The sequence below is a fragment of the Notamacropus eugenii genome, chromosome 5 (genome assembly GCF_028372415.1).
Source record: "Notamacropus eugenii isolate mMacEug1 chromosome 5, mMacEug1.pri_v2, whole genome shotgun sequence".
In the NCBI taxonomy this organism is placed as follows: Eukaryota; Metazoa; Chordata; class Mammalia; order Diprotodontia; family Macropodidae; genus Notamacropus; species Notamacropus eugenii.
Window position 1 is genome coordinate 29,478,993 of NC_092876.1, and position 18,103 is coordinate 29,497,095.

Here is an 18,103-nt window from a genome sequence, read left to right on the forward strand (position 1 = left end):
GGCAAACCGGGACAATAGAGTCCATGTCACGAATGAATGAAGCATTTATTAAAGGCTCACAATGCTAAAAGCTACAAATACAAATAGAAAAGTAAGCAGCTGCTGCCCCCAGGAACTCACATTCTAATGGAGAGACATCACACACAGAAGGATTCAGGAGTGAGTCAGATGGAAAGGTCCCTTAGGTACAGTGACAAAGCAGATGGTCCTGCCTCTTCTTGAATGGCATACTCACTGAGAAAATCCTATCATTTTCTGAAGCCGATCCATTTAGCAGGACCAAGGACTTGGGTGACAAGACCTCTCTTTTCTGGGTCTTCAGGGCAGTGGCCAGGCTGCATCTCCACAGGGAATGCTTCCCCGGGTGATGGCAGAGGCCCTGAGCTGAAAGCTGGCCCATCTCAAAGAGTCTTGGGCTCAGAGTACGAGGGTGAGAGTGTGGCAGTCAGATTTGCCCAGCACATACTTCCTCCCGTCCCTCCTTCAGCTGCCTTGCCCTCTGATAGTAGAAGCAATGGGGGAGCTGCCTCTCAAGATGATGACTCTGAAGTCTGATCTGGAAGCAGGACCAGTGGTCTGGAGAGTGCTGCAACTCCCAGGGTGCATGTGTTTATCATGTGAGGATTGGTTAAAAGAACCCGGCATATTTAACCTAGAGGAGTCTCAGACAGAATAGAAAAAGCTGTAGTCAAATCACATGAAAAAGGGATCAGACTTGTGCTTTGGCCTCAAAAGGCAAAATCAGGTGAACAAACAGATGGAAGAGAAGTCCAAGGAGGTTTGATGTGGGGATAAACTTCCCAATCACCAGCCCCTCCCAGGTAGAATGGCTGCCTCCAGAGGCAGCGGGGGCCCTCTGTCCTGGCCTCTAGCCCTCCTCAGGTCTGTGATTCCTTCCACGGATGGGCTGGCTGCCCGGCTCCCTCCCAGTTCTCCAGGGCTGGGATGCCGTAGTTCAGCTGCACTGCTGTGTTTCTGGTTTGTTTGGGGTTTTTGCCTTTGTTAGGAGGAAAGATTCACAGGGCATGGAACAGTGAAGGGCCTATTCAGAACATAACAGTAAAAACCGAAACACATCAGTAAAACTTCACCTAAAATTTAGACCCATGTCCTCCTCCTTTGTGGTTCTGTCTCTAGGACACGTTCAGCTTTGAATGGACAAGTATATAAGTATACATCTCTATAACTCTAAATGCAATTTCAAACAGTTGAATCATTACCATAGCACACAGGTCTTTAGAAGCTTGTCTGAATTGGTTTCCTAAGACTTACCTGATATTCACTGCCAACTTTAAAGTTCTTTTTAATCACACTAGTGTCTTTAATTTTTTTCTAATGTACAAAGAAGAAAGAAATCCTATTTCTTCCCATCTTCTCTACTTAATTAATGGAAGCCCCTCCACCCCACTCTTACCCCTCATCAACTCAACTGCCTGACAACACTTCCGGAGCTCTAAGGAAAATAAATTAGCTAGCTTATAACAGCAAAGTGTCTGGAGGCCATGGCCGGGGCACAGATCCAACCCCAAAACTGGACTTACTCCCATCTCTTCTTTATAGCTAAAGGAAATAGTCTGAAACACTAAAGCTATGTCCATTGACTGGGTAATGCCTAACAAATTACGGTCCACAAATGCAGTGGAATACAAGCATGTTCTAAGAGATGTGATGAACAAAGAGCCTGGAAGCAAACAGAGTCAAAATAACAACAGAAATGAACAAGAGAATACAAACAATTACAGTGATGGCAAGGGAAAGGCCCCCCACACTCATCCCAGAACTCCAACGTTCACGCTGCAGAATTCTAAACCTCAAACAGGACTGAAGGAGGAGTTAGAAGATGATCCCACTCCAACCCTTCAAGGAGGCCTGAGTGCACAAGTCTTCAGACTTTTTCAATGTACACATCCTTTGTGTGGATTATTCTCCTCTATCGTCTTAAAAAAGTACTATTTGTTACATGGGATAAATATATAGGAGGGGGAGAGGAAGGATACTGGGGAAAATTATGATGATGTAAAAAGCAAAAGACAGCAATAAAAATGTATTTTAAAAAAAGAAATAGTTATCCCTTCCACATTGAGGACATTAAGGGCGTGACACCCCATGATCAGCGTAAACTTTTTGGCCCTCCCTTCATACCAGAGAAGTCAAAACGTTTTATTTTATGGTGTTTACAGAATCTCATTGTAAAATTTGGGTTTAAGTATTTGGTCACAAGTTATGTCTGAATCGTGTGCTGGCCTTTAGGAGTACTCTGCGGCTTCTGCCAAACACCCCCCAAATTCCCATTTAATTTCTTTCGCTGATCCAGGATACACCAAAACCAAGGTGGGGAAAGTCAGAAGTGGAAGAGAAAACTGGAGGCTGAAACAAGGGCTCAGATCAAGGTACCCTCGCCTTAGTCTTTGCCACTAGGTGGCGCCATAGGGCACACAGTGCTGGGCCTAGCCAGGAAAACATCCTTCTGAGTTGAAATTGGGCCTCAGACACTAATCAGGTATATGCCCCTGCACAAGTCACTTCACCCTGTTTGCCTCAGTTTCCTCATCTGTAAAATGACCTGGAGAAGGAAACACAAACCATTCCAGTGTCTCTCCCCAGACACTGCCCAAAACAGGGTCCCAAAGATTCAGAGAGGACTGAAAAATGAATGAATAACAAAAGTTTCAGCCTTGGGGGCTGGCAACCTTGTCAGCCACCACGGTCTCCTGAGCACCCAAGGCCTCCATCAGCAGCGCCTGCCTGCCTGCCCTACGCCTGCCCCTCTCAAGCTCAGCCTCTTCCTCTCTGGGGGGATCCCCTTCACTCCAGCGGCCCAGGCATTAGCCTCAGAATCGTTCTTCCTGCCCTCACCCCCTTGCAGCTCGAGGATTCACCCCCTTCTCTCTAGACTCACGGCCAACACCCTAACACAGGCCTTCCTGACCTCTCACCGGGACCGCAGTCGCCTTCTCTCATTCATCTCCCTGCCTCTGTATCTAATCTACCTTCCAAATTGATGCCAAAACAATGTTTCTGAAGCACACATCTGACCAGGTCACTCCCCTGCTCAAGCATTTCCTATGGCTCCCTATCACCTGTGGGATAAAATGCAAGCCCTTATAGGTTGACTGCAGCTCATCTTTCTAAACATATTTCACAAACTGTCCCTCTTCAGGTCCTTCCTTAACTCTGGCCAAACTGGGTCACTTGCTTTGCTGGAACTCAGCCTTCCGAGTCCATCTCTCTCCACACCTCATCCACACTCTTTCCAGATATCTGTTTCTTAGCATCTGGGGGGTTTTTGAAGGCTTGGCTCATGTGCCAGTCACTGGCCTAAATGGGCTGCTAGTGTGCTTTCCAGAGTCTGCCCATCTCAATTTACTTCTCCAAGTATATGTAGAATCTCACAGGGAAGGTAAGCTCTTTGAAGGTTTGGTCTTTGTCCCTAACATCCAGCACAAGGACCTACTCACAGCGGGTGCTCAGTAATGCTGACTGACTGGACAATGAAGTGCGGAACAGCCAAGGGAAAGTCCTAAGTACAGACTCCCCCCCCCCTTTTTTAAAATAAATTTGTATTAATAGCTTTTACTTTTAGATCACCTAAAATGTCCCTCTTCCTAGAGAGCCATCCCACTTAACAAAGTTGCTTTCTATTTTTAATAAAATAAATTAAAAGTTGAGGGAAAAAAATCAATATAACCAATGAATATATTAAAAAAAAATTTGAAAAGTGTTCTGTGAGGTGGGGGGGCTTCCTGTCTGCAAAGGAATGGAGGGCAGTTCTCTATCTCCTCACTGGGGCTTGAGCATATATTCTTTTATAGGTCTCAGTACCCTTAAATGCTGTTCCAGTGGTTTTAAGAGAGAGAAAGCAATGTAGCGAAATGGAAAAGCCACTGAGTGGGAGGGTCCAGGCTCCATAATACCTAGTGCTACATCCCCAACATCATCACTAGCATTTATTTGGGGCCAGAATGTTTGCAAAGTGCTTTACAAATATTATTCCATATGATCTTCACAACCCTAAAATCTCCTTACTACAGGTGAGGAAACTGAGGCAAAGATTCTCAGTGCCTTGTCCAGGGTCACCCAGCTAGTAAGTGTCCGAAGCTGGATTTGAACTTGGGGATTTCTGACTCCCAGTCCAGTGCTCTGTACCCTTCAGCCCCTAGCAGTCACCATCACATCCTCCCTCTGATTTCCAATCTCCTCAACAGTAAAATGAGGGGACCAGACTGGATGATAAACCCCAAGATCCAGGGGACAGGATAACATTATGTTGATTACATGAGTTGACATTTTTGTAGCATTTTGTTCTGTAGCTTTACATCCTGTTATCTTCTGATCCTCATAATGAGCCTGCGTACTGCCATCTCCATGTTATAGATGAGGAAACTAAGGCTCCTCCAAGTGAAGTATCAAGCATGGGGTTTGAACCCAGGGCTCCCTTGACCCCAAACCCCAAACTCTTTCTACTCCTCCTTGTAGGGTGGAACACATCGGCGCGACTACCAAGTCCAAATTCAACTGTAAATAAACCCCTATTTCCACCAGCCTGTCCTTCCCCCAAACCCCTCAGAGAGGTTTTGTGGCTTAACCCTGACATTCACTGACTGGTAAGACTCACGCCGCCTCCTCTAGCACCACCTTGTGGAGCTCATCCCATACTAACATGCCATCTGTCCCTGCGGGCCTGACCCCACACATCGTGCCACATGCTTGGGATGTTCTTCCTTCCCTGCCCCTCAGCCTGACAAAGCCCTACCCAGCCCCTTCCTCCAGGAAGCCTTCCCAGAGTCCTCCTCAGGAACACTGCTCCTTTGTTCTTCCCCTTGGACACACTCAGCAAGAGTGACTGCGAATGCTGGTTTTCTGGGTGCGTATGTCTCGTCCTCCCTTCCTAGACAGGCAGGAAGGCAAAGGGCCACATCTTTGCTCAGTGTCCCATCTTCCCCAGTTCTATGCATGACAGGCACTAAAGGACTGCTACATAATCACAACTCATAATGATCCTGGAAGGTTACACAATAGTTGCCTAAATGAATGATTTCTTTTCACCGGTCACAAAAAAATCTTAGTTTTAGCGATTGCAAGAGAGCAAACAACAGGCTGGAGTCACTTGGGAAAAATAAATGGGGGCAGGAGTAAAAGTAACCATCTGTATCTTTCCATATCTATATTGTATCCAAGGTATGGGAGGGAATACTAAATGCTTCTCAGCAAACCCAGGAATTACACCCTAACCTACGCTAACCTATCTGTCCAAGAAAAACTTTAGTTTGACAAATCATGGTACTGGGGGAGTCACAAAACCCGGGCACCAATTCTGCTCTTGTCACTTACTAGCTGTCTCTTTCGGTCTCTTTCTTCCACTTTAAAATTGAAAGAATAAATCAGCCCTTTGGGGGTGATAAGCAGCCCCAAAATTAAACCAGAGAGATGGGGTAACAGTAGAGTGGATAGCACACTGAACTTGGAGTCAAGAAGAACTGAGTTCAAATTCTGCTTCACTGTTTCTAGGTGAAGGCCTTGGACACCTCATTTAACCTGTTTCCTCATCCATAGAACTGGAATAGAAGCACCTACCTTCTAGGGGTTGATGGTGAGGACTGGTGGAGAACATTATGTAAAATGATTTGCAAACCCTGAAGCTTATATACATGTCAACTGCTATTCAAGGTGTAAATACTAGGCTTCCTGTCCCTGCTTTTCCAGCATCAGAAACCACTTTTTTTTCCCCACAGTACTTAGGAGTCCACATCCATTCGGTAGGACCCTCACCCTGCTATCTATTACTGTTCTCTGTTTTTTTGCACCCCACTAGTTGGGGGACTCCCTGAGTCTCCCGTCTCCATTCAGATTTACTGAAAGGAAAATTCTCCAGCAGGAAAAGAGGTCGGTTGAGAAGAGGATTGGGCGACAGGGTGGTGTCTTATCTGCATGACGCAGGGAGCATTTACTATGGACTGGATGTGCAAGACCTCGTGCTAGGCACTGAAGAGATGACAACAACCCTCACCCCCAAGGGGCTCACATTTGTTGGTGGGATATACCCGGTAAATGCAGATTGGTCTAAAGAAAGGTGCCTCACTAACAAGGTGGCTCCCAATAGGTGATGGCACCCTGTTTCTGTCACCTACTTACTCTCTGTGTGACCTTCAAAAAGCCACAAAAACCTCTCTGGGCCTCAGTTTCCTCCTCTGTAAAATGAGGTGGTTGGATGAAATGACCTCTAAGGGGCTTTCCAGCTCCAAGTCTATGATCCTATGAGGAAGGATACTCACCAGAAGAGCCAAGCCAAGGCTCTTGGGGGGGGGTCAGTTTTAGGCACCCTTGGGAGGGGGCTCAGAAAGCAGACAAGCCGACCATCAGGGGCTTTCCTCCAGTGTGCTGGGTGCCAATTTCAGACACAAATTCAATTTCTTTGCCCTGCTCAACAGCTTTTCCCTCTGGTCCTGAAAGTGGGTGGCGGAAGGAAGGGGAGGGGAGGGTCAAGATTAGGAAGGGGCAGCTGGGGGGATAGTCAACTGGGGTTTTGGAGGCTTTGTCACTGGGAAGGGTAAGAGAAGCAGAAGCGGGTTTTGCAGAAGGAGAGACTTAATTGAGGAAGAATTGTAATTGGGACTAGAGATGGAATTTTTGCTTGGGGAGGGAGGGTGACCTGGGTGGGGAAAAGGGTTATTTGCTAGGAAAGGTTAAATGGGAGTGACTGAGGTGGAAAGATGGGGATTTCCTGGAGGGGAACCTCCAGGAGAAAAGATTTTTGCTCAAAATGAGGGATCTGAGGTAGGGGAAGAGGGCGATTGCAAGGGGTGGAGATCAGAGCAAGAAAGGGATTTTGCTGAGAGGCTGGGGTCCTGAGAGTGGTTGCTACGCGGGAGGACTGGGTGAGAATGCTTGGCTTGAGAGTGCGCCAACGGGGAGGATTCAAGGGAGAGCGAGGGGGGAGGGTAAGTGGGCAGGGCCTGCGGGGGGCAGCATCTGCTACGAGGGCCCGCTGGGGCCCGACAGGTGCCAGGGGGGGTTGCTACACCAGAGCGGTCTGGCGGGGGGGACATTTGCTAAATGGCGGGCAGAGACAAGTGGGCATTTGCTAGGAAGGGGTGTTAAATGGAGGGGGTGGGGTACGGAAAAGGGGCATTTGTGGGGAGGGGATGCTCGGCAGGGGGCCGCAGGGGTGCTCCGAGGGTGGGGGAGGGGATGCTTGTTTCGGGGAGGGGGCTGGAGGGGAGGAAGGGCTTTTTGCTGGGAGGGGGTGCTCCGAGGGGGCAGGCGGGGGCGGGGCGCTGATTGCAAGGCCTGGGGGTGCAGGTGCGGGGGTAGGGCCTCCTGAGGGAGGGGGGCCAGCCTGAGAAGGTTGGGGGGGAGGGGGCGGGTCTGAGGAGGTCTGGGGGGGGAGAAGTCGGGGGAGAGGGAAGGGGGGAGGGGGCGGGGGCGGGGGCAGGAGCAGCAGCAGCAACCGGGTTTTACCCGCCCCCGGGGGCTCGCGCGCCCGCCTCGCGCTTCGTGCCTGGCGCTCGCCCGCCTGCCTCTCTCTCCCTCCAAGCTGCGCGCGCACACACCCCCCCCCCCTCGCTCCCTCCCTCCCTCCCTCCCTCCCTCCCCGGCCCGGCCCGCCCGGGCCAGGCGCGCGCTACGTGAAGGCGAGCGTGCTGCGCGGCGCGCGCGCGAGTGCGTCGCCTCCAGGCGTCGGCCTCTGCCTCCTAGGCCGCACGCACGCACGCCTCGCCCACTCTTCACATTCGGTTTCTACCCGGATTCCCGCGCGCAGCAGGGGGTGGGCGGAGTTTCGTGGGGGTGGAGCCTGGGCGGGGAAAAGGAGGAGTTTGAACTTCGCCTGGGGCGGGGCGATCACGTGACGGGCGCCCGCTGCCGCCCTCTCGCGTGCCGGAGGGGCGAGGCTGAGAGTAATGACTCACGTGACATGTCGCCGGCAGGCGGGGGTAGCTATGGGGGTGGTCACGTGAACTGGCCCACTGCCTTCCCCAGTAAGGCAAAGCAGAGAAGGAGGGGGGGAAGGGAAAATTACGGGACGAGGCAGGGCCGCCTGCCTAGGCGGAGGAAAGGGAAAGCTCGCTGGTCACGTGACAGGCCCATGCCTCCCACCTGCTGGGGTGGGGGCGGGGCAACGGGCGGGCGGAGAAACCGTTGGGCGCCATTTTGTGGGGGCTCCGGGGACGAGGGGCGCGGCCTAGAGCAGAAGCCCCCTGAGGGACTGGGCCTTGGAGAGGAGGGGGCGGGAAGACTTTGAAGTCTTTCGGTGGAAGACGTGGGGCCTCCGCTGCTTCCGCCAGCATGGCAGCCGGGCCTCAGTTTCCCCATCTGTCAAGTGAGAAGGGTGGCCTCCTATTAACCAACACTGACCGAGCCCCTGCCAAGCGCCCAGCCCCTTGTGCCTACCGCCCAGTGGGGAGTGGGCAGACCTGCGGCGCGGGCCCACATGAGGGCCCCTAGGGCCTCGAGTGCTGCCCTTTGACCGAACCCAAACTTCACACAACAAACCCCCCAATGAAAGGATTTGTTCTGTACGAGGGGCTCAGTCCTCGCCGCACGCGAGGACCTAGAAGGCCCCAGGCGGCCTCGAGGACGCAGGTTCCCTCCTCGCCGGGGAGGGGGGCTGGCGCTGAAGATGGTGGGATCCCCAATTCCCGCTAGGCTCCTGCAAGATTGCCATTTTAACCTGGGCAGTGGGGGGGTGGCATGGTTAGAGGGGGGGTTCAGAGCCCCGGGGAGCTAGGCCCGGTACGTGCTGCGGGGCATTCGTGTGCCCACCTCCCCCTAGCACCCCTCGGATAAAACCCTTGCCTCCCACCTGGGTCGTGTCGCCGCTGTAGCCCCGGGGTCACCTCGGCGTGCCACGGGAGGGTTGGGGGCCAACCCGGGCAGGGCAAGGCCGCGTCCAGCCCCGTTTGTACTGAGGCCGCTGTTGCCCGGCCTCCATCCCAAACTCGGCCCTTCCCATTCTCCTGCCCCAGGACGAAGAACAAGTTCAGCGAAACAACCCAAAACATCCTCCAGCCGGGTCACGGAGGGTGGGCAGTGCCCTCCGGCTTCTGCAGACGGGCAGGAAGGGGCAAAGCGCGTTGGAGAGGGCATGGAGCAGGTCGCCTGGAGAAGGATGACGTAAGGAAAAAGGTGGGATGATTTCCCGGCTGGGATCTCTCAGGTAACATCTTCCTGCTTTCCAGAGAGCGCTTCTTTTATTTTGCTGTGTCTTGGATTTATGTGTCTGTTTTATCTCCTGTGCTAACGTGGAAGCTGGAGGGGCAGGAGAGGAGCTGTCTCATCCATCTGTATCTCCCCTGCTGTGCCTCGTGTGGCAGGCTCTGGGAATGAATGAATGAGTCAGGGGGGGGGCTGACAGAAAGAACGAGAGCCCTCCCTATTAACTGAGAGATCTTGGCTACACCCCCGCCCTGAGAAGCTGGCAAGATGTTCCTTGTGGAGCCCGACCTCTCAAAGAAGAAGAGGGTCCTCCTTGCCCACTGTTCAGCCAGAAATAGATGTTTAGTGGTGAAGATGAAGAGAAAATGGAAACATAGGTATTAAGCCAACTCCCGTGTCTTCCCAAGACTGAACGAGGAAGATCAACCCTGTCGTTTTGTCTTGCATTCAACGGGCAGATGCTTTGGAGTTATCAGGTGATAGGGCGCTCTGGTCTCTGTCTTTAACCTACCTCCACCAAGGTCCTGTACTGCTAAATTAGGAATATAAAAAATGAAGTCAGTCTCTACCCTGGCAAAGTTTACAGTCTTTCTGGCTAGGGAGATAAGGCATTCATTGGTTTAACATTTACAGGATGTCTAATGGGTGCAAGAGTGCGGGGCTAGGTTGGGGATATAAAGATGAAATAAGACAGAGGCCCAACCCTCAGCCTAATTAGGGAGATAAGACAATACATAAATACTTGACAAATATTTGTTAAGTGCCTTCTATGGGTCAGGCATTGTGCTAGTCAATCTGAAAGTTACAAAGATAACTAAGAAATGATCACTTAGACTCAGAAGTCTGGGAAGGAGATAAAACAATCTACAAAGAACCATAATATGCCACAAGAAAGGTAAAGACCATTTCCAGGAAGAATTCAGGGGAGAAAGAGCTCACTTCACAGTGTTATAGAGGAGGGAGCATTTGAGCTGGGACATGAAGGATGGGAAGTGTTTGAATAGGGGAAAAGGAGGAAGGCGTGTACATAGGAAAAGATAACTGTCTATAGTTGTGTGGCTGTCAGAGGAGGGGGAGCAGAGACAGTGGAGAAATGCAGATGATGAGAGAAGAAACAATAGAAATAAAGATAAAAAAAAAATAGTGTAATTAAGTGCCGAAGGAGTGTTATAAACTCTTAGATGCTATAAGAACTCAGGGTGGGGAGGGCTCAATCATTGTGAGCTATCGCAATCCAAGAAGGCTTCCTAAAGAAGGGCTTCTTGACTTGGATTGGAAGAGTAGGTCTGATTTAGATGGACATCCCCAAGCCTCCTTGCACGTTGGCCCCAAGCCGAGCAGATTGTACATACTGGAAGGACTAGGGCTCTATTGGCCATCCCCCATTACATGTATTTTGTGTGTGTGTGTGTGTGTGCGTGTGCGTGCATGTGTGTGTGTGTGAGTATATGACACTGGCTCATTTCTAGAAATAGACCAGCTTCATCATACCCTTCACGGGTCTAGGGGTTTCTTGAGGGGTTGGAGGGTGTTTCTTCTCTACTGTCATCGACTCAAACCTTCACTAGTTGTGTTGTCACCCCTACTGTTAGGAATCAGTTCCATTTAACCACTTGATATTAATTAGTTTTTTTACACAGGGGTATTTCCTTCAAAGGGACTATAACAAAAATACAAACAATTCCCCCAATACCTCAAGGGAACATACTCTCCTTATCCCACCTTGGTCATTAGGGAGGATAGGTTCAAACATAGTTCAGTTGCTATGTAGCATTGGTCCCACTGAGTTCACATTCAAAGGCAGCGTAATTTCTGGATGAGTCCTTGTCTGAGGTGTCCCCAATCTGAGTCTCAAATGTCACTCCTTGGGGCATCAATGCTGAGGTGGCCACAAAATACAGATGCTTGCCTGGCCACATGCTTGTTCTCCTGACTTTTAGAAAACCAAGGACAGAGCCTCTAATCCATTCAACTAGAATGAAAAAGAAAACAGAGATCAAGAACCAAGACCCATCACAGGACCACATTTCAACCTTGTTTGAGAGGGCCCAAAACTTCTCCCCTTTACTGCATTGTCTATTATCAGATACCATTAGCAAAGGATTCCAAGAGATCTACCACGATGGAATCTTTAGAGAAAATGGCCAAGCCTTTGCTTACTTGTCCTTCTAGGAGACCCCCATTGCCCATCCAAGAGCCTCCTATACACCACGAGATTGGCAGACCTGAACCAGCTACAGAATGTCTCTGCACACTCTACCATCTCTCCAGAGCATTTCTGTTATACATTATCACAGTTCTGGCAGCCCCCTAGTCTCTTTCACAGGAGGAGACATCTTCAAAGGCACTCTACACATGTGCTAATCCCCTTATGTATACATGCATGTAGACAAATATTTGCAAACATGTAACAAATATACATTTGTAAATATAACAAATATGTAATATATAAATATATAACAAATATTTATTTGTAAAGAAAACTAAACGATACAAGGTGGCACTAGTGTCTAAGTGCCAAATGAAATATGTAGTTAGTGCTATGGAAATTGAAAAGAAAGATAATTCTAGGTGGGCCTCAGTCAGGGTTAGGAGTTGGGAAGACTTCACAGAAGAAATAGGCCTTAAGTCTGGCCTTGAAGGAGAACATGGGGTGCTAAAAACAAATACGTGACTTCAAGTCCGAGATCAGAGTGGAAGCACCTCTTGAATCACTTTTTACTCAAAGGATTTTGTTCGACTCGGTTAAAGGGGCAGCTGTGTTGACAGAACCCGGAACTGGGAATTGAGGAACCTGGGTTTGTGTTGGCGCTACCTCTGACTTGCTGTGTGAATGTGGTTAAGCCTTTCAGCACCGAGTTCCCTCTTCTGTAAAAGGTGTTCAGGTGGCAATTGCCTGTAATCCCATCTACCAGGGAGACTAAGATCTCTTGAGTGTGAGTTCTAAACTATAGAGGTCTATGCTTATCAGATGTCAGCAAATTTTTGCACCAATATGGTGAGTCCCAGAGTGGGGGACTTCAGGCTGTAAGCCAGGTCAGGTTCAAGTTCCTGTAGAGATCAGTAGTAGGATCACTTAGAAGTAACCACTATACTTCTCAGCCTGCTTTAGACAGGGAGAACCAGTCAAAAAAAAAAAAAAAAGTCAAACTGAATGGTCTCCAATATCCCTTATAGCTTTCTTTCCCTTCTACCATCCCTCCTCTCTTCCTTCCTTCCGTCACAGAGGCACAGTTTGTTGTAAAGGAACTTCTGAACTGTCTAATCCAACTCCCACATGAAAAAGGATCGCTATGGGATATATATTGACTTAGAAAACCATAAATTAACATTATCTGTGTTGTATTTTTATTTTGTTAAACATTCCCCAATTACATTTCAAACTGGTTCAGAGAGCACTCTAAAAGGCTGTGTGATGTATAACCTATGTCAAATTGCTTGTCTTCTCAATGAGGGAGAAAGAGGAGGGAGAGAATTTGGAACTCAAAATTTGAAAAAAAGAATGTTAAAATTTTTTTTTTCCATGTAATTGGGAAAAATAAAATATTAAATTAAATTTTTAAAAAAGATACTAAAAAAATTAAAGCTATGTGTTTGACACACACACACACACACACACACACACACACACACACACACACACACACACACACACACACACACACACCCTACACCCAAAAGGTGATGATACAGCCTTTACTTGGAGATCTCCAAGGAAGAGGAGCTTACTACCTCTCAGAGCAGCTTGAGAGAGCTCTAATTATTAGGTTTTCCCTAACATCAAATCTAAATTCACCCCTTTGCACTACTTATGTCTACCCTATGTGACCAAGAAGAATAAGAATAATCTCTTCAATAAAACAGCTGCTCAAATACCCAAAGATAGCTATAATATTCCTTTTGACTATTTTCTAGGTTCAACCACTCCTCATGCGGGATAATCTTAAGACCTGTCATGATGCCTCTCCTCCCAATATTCCCCAGAGCAGGTCACATCTCTCTAAATTTGCACATTATGTACACAGCATCAGATTATATACGTTTTTGCCTGCCATCCCATTGTTGACTTAGATTGAGTTTGTAGTCCACCAAACTCCAACCCCTCCAACTCAAGTTTTTCAGACAAAATGGGCTGGGAAATCTTTCTCTGGCCCCAGATATCATAGCACCCATGCACACATTCCATAAGAATTACTGTAAAGTACAAGACCAAACCTTCAGAAAGGCTTTCAAAAGATGATGCATTATTATATGTAATGGGAGTAAGCTAGATGCATTTCCAATAAAATCAGGAGTGAAACAAGGATGTCCATTAACACTACTGTTATTCGATATGGTACTAGAAATGTTAGCTTAAGCAATAAGGGAAGAAAAAGAAATTGAAGGAATTAGAATAGGCAAAGAAGAAACTAATTTATCATTCTTTGAAAATGATATGATGATATACTTAGAGAATCCTAGAGAATCAAGTGGAAAAAAAACTGTGAAATAATAAACAACTATGGCACAATTGCAGGATATAAAATAAACCCACATAAATCACCTACATTTCTATATATTACTAACAGAGCCCAACAACAAGAACTATGATAGACATCATAAAATATTTGGGAGTCTACCTGCCAATTCTACATAAATTAATTTACTTATTCAGTTCCATACCAATCAAACTAACAAAAATTATTTTATAGAGCTAGAAAAAATAATAGCAAAATTCATCTGGAAGAACAAAAGGTCCAGAATATCAAGGGAACTAATGAAAAGAAACACTAGGGAAGGTGACCTAGCCATTCCAGATCTTAAATTATAAGGCAGCTATCATCAAAACCACTTGGTACTGGCTAAGAAATAGAGATGCAAATCAGTGGAATAGGTTAGGCACACAAGGCACAGCAGTCAATAATTATAGCAATCTGCTGTTTGATGAACTCAAAGAGCTCAGCTTCTGGGATAAGAACTCATTGTTTGACCAAAACTGCTGGAAAAACTGGAAAATAGTATGGCAGAAACTGAGCATAGAACGATATCTGACACCCTATACCAGAATAAAGTCCAAATGGGAACATGATCTAGGTATAATGGCTGATACTACAAGCAAATTATGAGAGTGAGGAATAGTTTATTTGTCAGATTTATGGAGAATAGAAGAATTTATGACCAAACGAGATAGAGAACATTATGAAGTACATAATGGATAACTGTGATTACATTAAATTGAAAAGTTTTTGTACAAACAAAGACAATGCAATCAATATTAGGAGGGAAGCAGAAAACTAGGAAAGAATTTTTACAACTAGTGTCTCTGATAAAGACCTCATTTCTAAAATATATAGAGAACTAAGTCAAATTTACAAGAATACAAGTCATTTCCCAATTGATAAATGGTCCAAGGATATGAACAGGCAGTTTTCAAAGGAAGAAATTAAAACTCTCTATAATCATATGAAAAAATGCTCTAAATCACTATTGATTAGAGAGATGCAAATCAAAACAACTCTGAGGCACCATGTCACACCTATGAGATTGGCTAACATGATAAAATAGGAAGATGATAAATGTTGGAGAAGATGTGGGAGAGTTGGAACACTAATTCATTGCTGGTGGAGCATGTGAACTGATCCAACCATTCTGGAGAGCAATTTGGAACTATGCCCAAAGGGCTATAAAAATATGCATGCCCTTTGACTCAGCAATGCCACTTCTAAGGCTGTATTCCAAAGGCATCATAAAAATGGGAAAAGGATCCATATGTACAAAATATTTATAGCAGCTCTCTTTGTGGTGGTCAAGAACTAGAAATTGAGGGGATGCCCATCAATTGGGGAATGGCTAAACAAGTTGTGGTATATGAATGTAATGGAATACTATTGTGCTATAAGAAATGATGAACAGCCAGACTTCAGAAAAACCTGGAAAGATTTATACGAACTGATGCTGAGTGAAGTGAGTAGAACCAGGAGAACATTATACTCAGTAACAGCCACATTCTATGATGACTGATTTTGATAGACTTAGCCTTTCTCAGCAATGCAAGGACCTAAAAGAATTCCAAAGGACCCACAATGGAAAATGTCATCCACATTTAGAGAAAGAACTATGGAGTCTGAATGTAGGCAAGGCAGACTATTTTCTTTTTTGTTTTGTTTTACTTTTTCTTACTCATGGTTTCTCCCATTCATTATAATTCTTCTATACCACATGACTAATGTGAAAATTAGTTTAGTAAGAACGTATATGTAGAGCCTATATTGGATCGCAGGTCGTCTTGCTAAGGGAAGAGGAATGGAGGGGGAGAAAATTTAAAATTTATGTAAGTGAATGTTGAAAACTAAAAATAAATAAATTACAAAAAAAGAATGATGCATTGTGACAAATGGTACATTAATCAAGACATAAGGGATGGGAAACCTGCAGCTGGAAACTGACTAAGAAAGGGAAGATACAGGGGTGATGGGATATAATAAGAGGTTTGTTGGGTTTTTTTTCCAGATCTGGTAATAGATACTGTTGCTAAGCCCAAGGGGCTCAAGCACTTGCCCCTCTCTGTTCTCCACCAAGGTGCCCTTCTCACAGGACCCACAAACTTGAAAATCAAATTTCAGTCCTGAAGGAGCCTAGGGGAAGTCTAACTCTTGAGGAGAGAGGATCAGATTTTTGCCTTGGACTCTTTGGTTCATCATTTATCTAATTTATCGACCTGGGAAAAATGACTTGGGTTGTAGCCCATGTTTAGTGCTCTCCAAAGAGAAAAGAAGAAAGGCATTCACTATACTATACAAATCATGTGTGGGACAGGTATTTTCTGTGTAGAAATGAAATGTCAAATACACTCAGAAATGTTCATTGATAGGAAATGGGATTCAGCAACTTAACTTAAAATGACTTATATTGTCTCAACTTATATTCTTCAACTTCATCATAACATAAATTAGTTTTTGGGACTTCTAAATAATTAGTTGTTCATTCCACATTTCACGCTGGCAGTGCACTGTCTCCCTCATAGTAAATGTCTTCTAGCCACTAGGCCAGGGATTGGGGCTTCTGCTCAAGCTGCTGATCACTGTCTCCAAGAGCAGTTCAGCAGCTGCTAGGGAATCCTTTCAAAATGCAGCCAGCGTAGAATCTATACAGAATTGTATGCAGTTGTGGGGAGGGTGGGGGGTAGTGGGGGTAGGTGGGGGGGGATAAAATCGCAATTGTATGGCAGTGATTGTTAAACATTAAAAAATAAAAATAAAAAAAATAAATTATATGGACTATTTTCAAAAAAAAAAAAAAGAATGATAATGCTAAATAAGTCTAATAAAGTATATTGGAAATATAAAAAAAAAAAAAACAACAAAAAACAAAATGCAGCCAGCACTGATTGAGGAGCTAAGATATCTAAACCTCTCCAACTCACAAGGTTACGTACAAACCTGGACTTATCCTGACTCTGTCAAGATTAGTATTTAATCACCCAGTATGAGACAAAGATATACAAAGAAGAAGCAGCCAGAGGCCCAGGCTCAAACTCGCCTAGCTGAGCACCCATGCCCTCTCCCATTCTGGCTGCCACCCCTTCCCACCCTTCTCAGGAAGTCAACACGATACCCTTCTGAAAGATTGAAGGAAGAGATCTAGGGGCAGAATCACTTTCTTAGAAGTCACTGCTACTTTTCACTCAACAGCCAATAAAGGGACTATCTAATCATCTCACATTTTCCAGACCCCCTCAGCCCTAAGTCATATACATGGCTAGCAAGAAGCTGTCCTGTCCAACCTTTGGTCTCATAAGGATGGAGAGATTTGAGTGTGTTTGTAAGAAGGAAAGTAACCAGTAGGGAGGGAGAGAAGGAAGATTAGAAATAGTCCTGGATCTAGTCTACTGGTGAAGATGGACAGCAATGGGATAGAGAGCCTGTGTAGAAATTATGACATGCAATTCTATCAATAGCCTTTAAAGCTTGAATAAAGTAGATAGATTGATTGGTATATATAGATATGGGATGTATATATGTATTATATGCACATATATATGGATATACACACATACATATACATGCATACATGTGCCTATATGTATATATGTATGTGTATATATATATATATATATATATATACATATATATATAATCTACATACACACACATATCCCACATACCCTGGACAGGTGGTACAAATGGACAACGAATTGAGCCCAGAATTAAACAGAGTGGAGAAGGCCAGTTTGCCTTTAAGGTACAACAAAACTCCTTTAATGACCCTAGACTTCTTTCAGAAATAGAGACCCACTTTTTTAATGCCAAAATTCATTCTGAGTTGTATGCCTGAGAAACTTGGAACACAAAGTCCTTGAAGAATTTTTTAATGAATATCCTAAAAGATAATGGAGAGCTACATGGTGGGTATTGTACCCCATCAAAGAAGGCACTGTGATCTATGAGCAAAACAGAATTGCGGTAACTCAAAAGAAATGAGATGTCCAAATTTAGAGCCATCTCCACTCCAAATGTTCATGTGGACTAATTGTGCCTGACCTGTGGTAGACCCTTCCAAGTCTGTATTGGTCTGATGGGCCACAGTCATCAGACACACTGTACCTTGACCCCAACATAGTGATATCATTTTGGTCTTCATCCAGAACAAAGGACAACCACTGAGCAGGCTGTCAACTAAAGTCAATGAGAAATATCAAAGAACAGGAACAAAAGATGTCATCAAAGAAACGTAGGCTAGAGAAAGATGGCATTGTCAAAGGCAAGAGTGAGGGATGATAGGCAAGTGGTCCAAGCGCTCTCTTATTAGCATCCTTGCCATGTCAAGAGAAACTAAGAAAGGCTTTGGGCACATTAGATAGGTCCCTTGTGATGAACTAATGGGATGGCATGGACAGAAGTGGCACCAAATGGGTAGGTATGGATAGTTTGCAATCTGCGTTACTGAAATGAACATCCCACTTAAGTGGGTA

General features: G+C 45.9%; 1 protein-coding gene and 1 long non-coding RNA gene across 4 annotated transcripts in view; one reads left to right on the forward strand and one right to left on the reverse strand.

Annotated features, from left to right (window-relative positions):
- Positions 1–6,857, reverse strand: part of ZNF541 (zinc finger protein 541) — a 29,405-nt gene extending 22,548 nt beyond the window's left edge. For all 3 annotated transcript variants that reach the window (XM_072608143.1, XM_072608141.1, XM_072608140.1), the window contains exon 1: positions 6,273–6,857. The gene's annotated coding sequence lies outside the window, so the exon portion shown is untranslated. The remainder of the gene's footprint in view (positions 1–6,272) is intronic.
- Positions 6,858–8,012: 1,155 nt separating this feature from the next.
- Positions 8,013–9,721, forward strand: LOC140503826 (uncharacterized). The gene is made up of 2 exons (XR_011966886.1): positions 8,013–8,317; positions 8,964–9,721. It is a non-coding gene; the product is annotated as an uncharacterized lncRNA (long non-coding RNA).
- Positions 9,722–18,103: the final 8,382 nt, after the last annotated feature.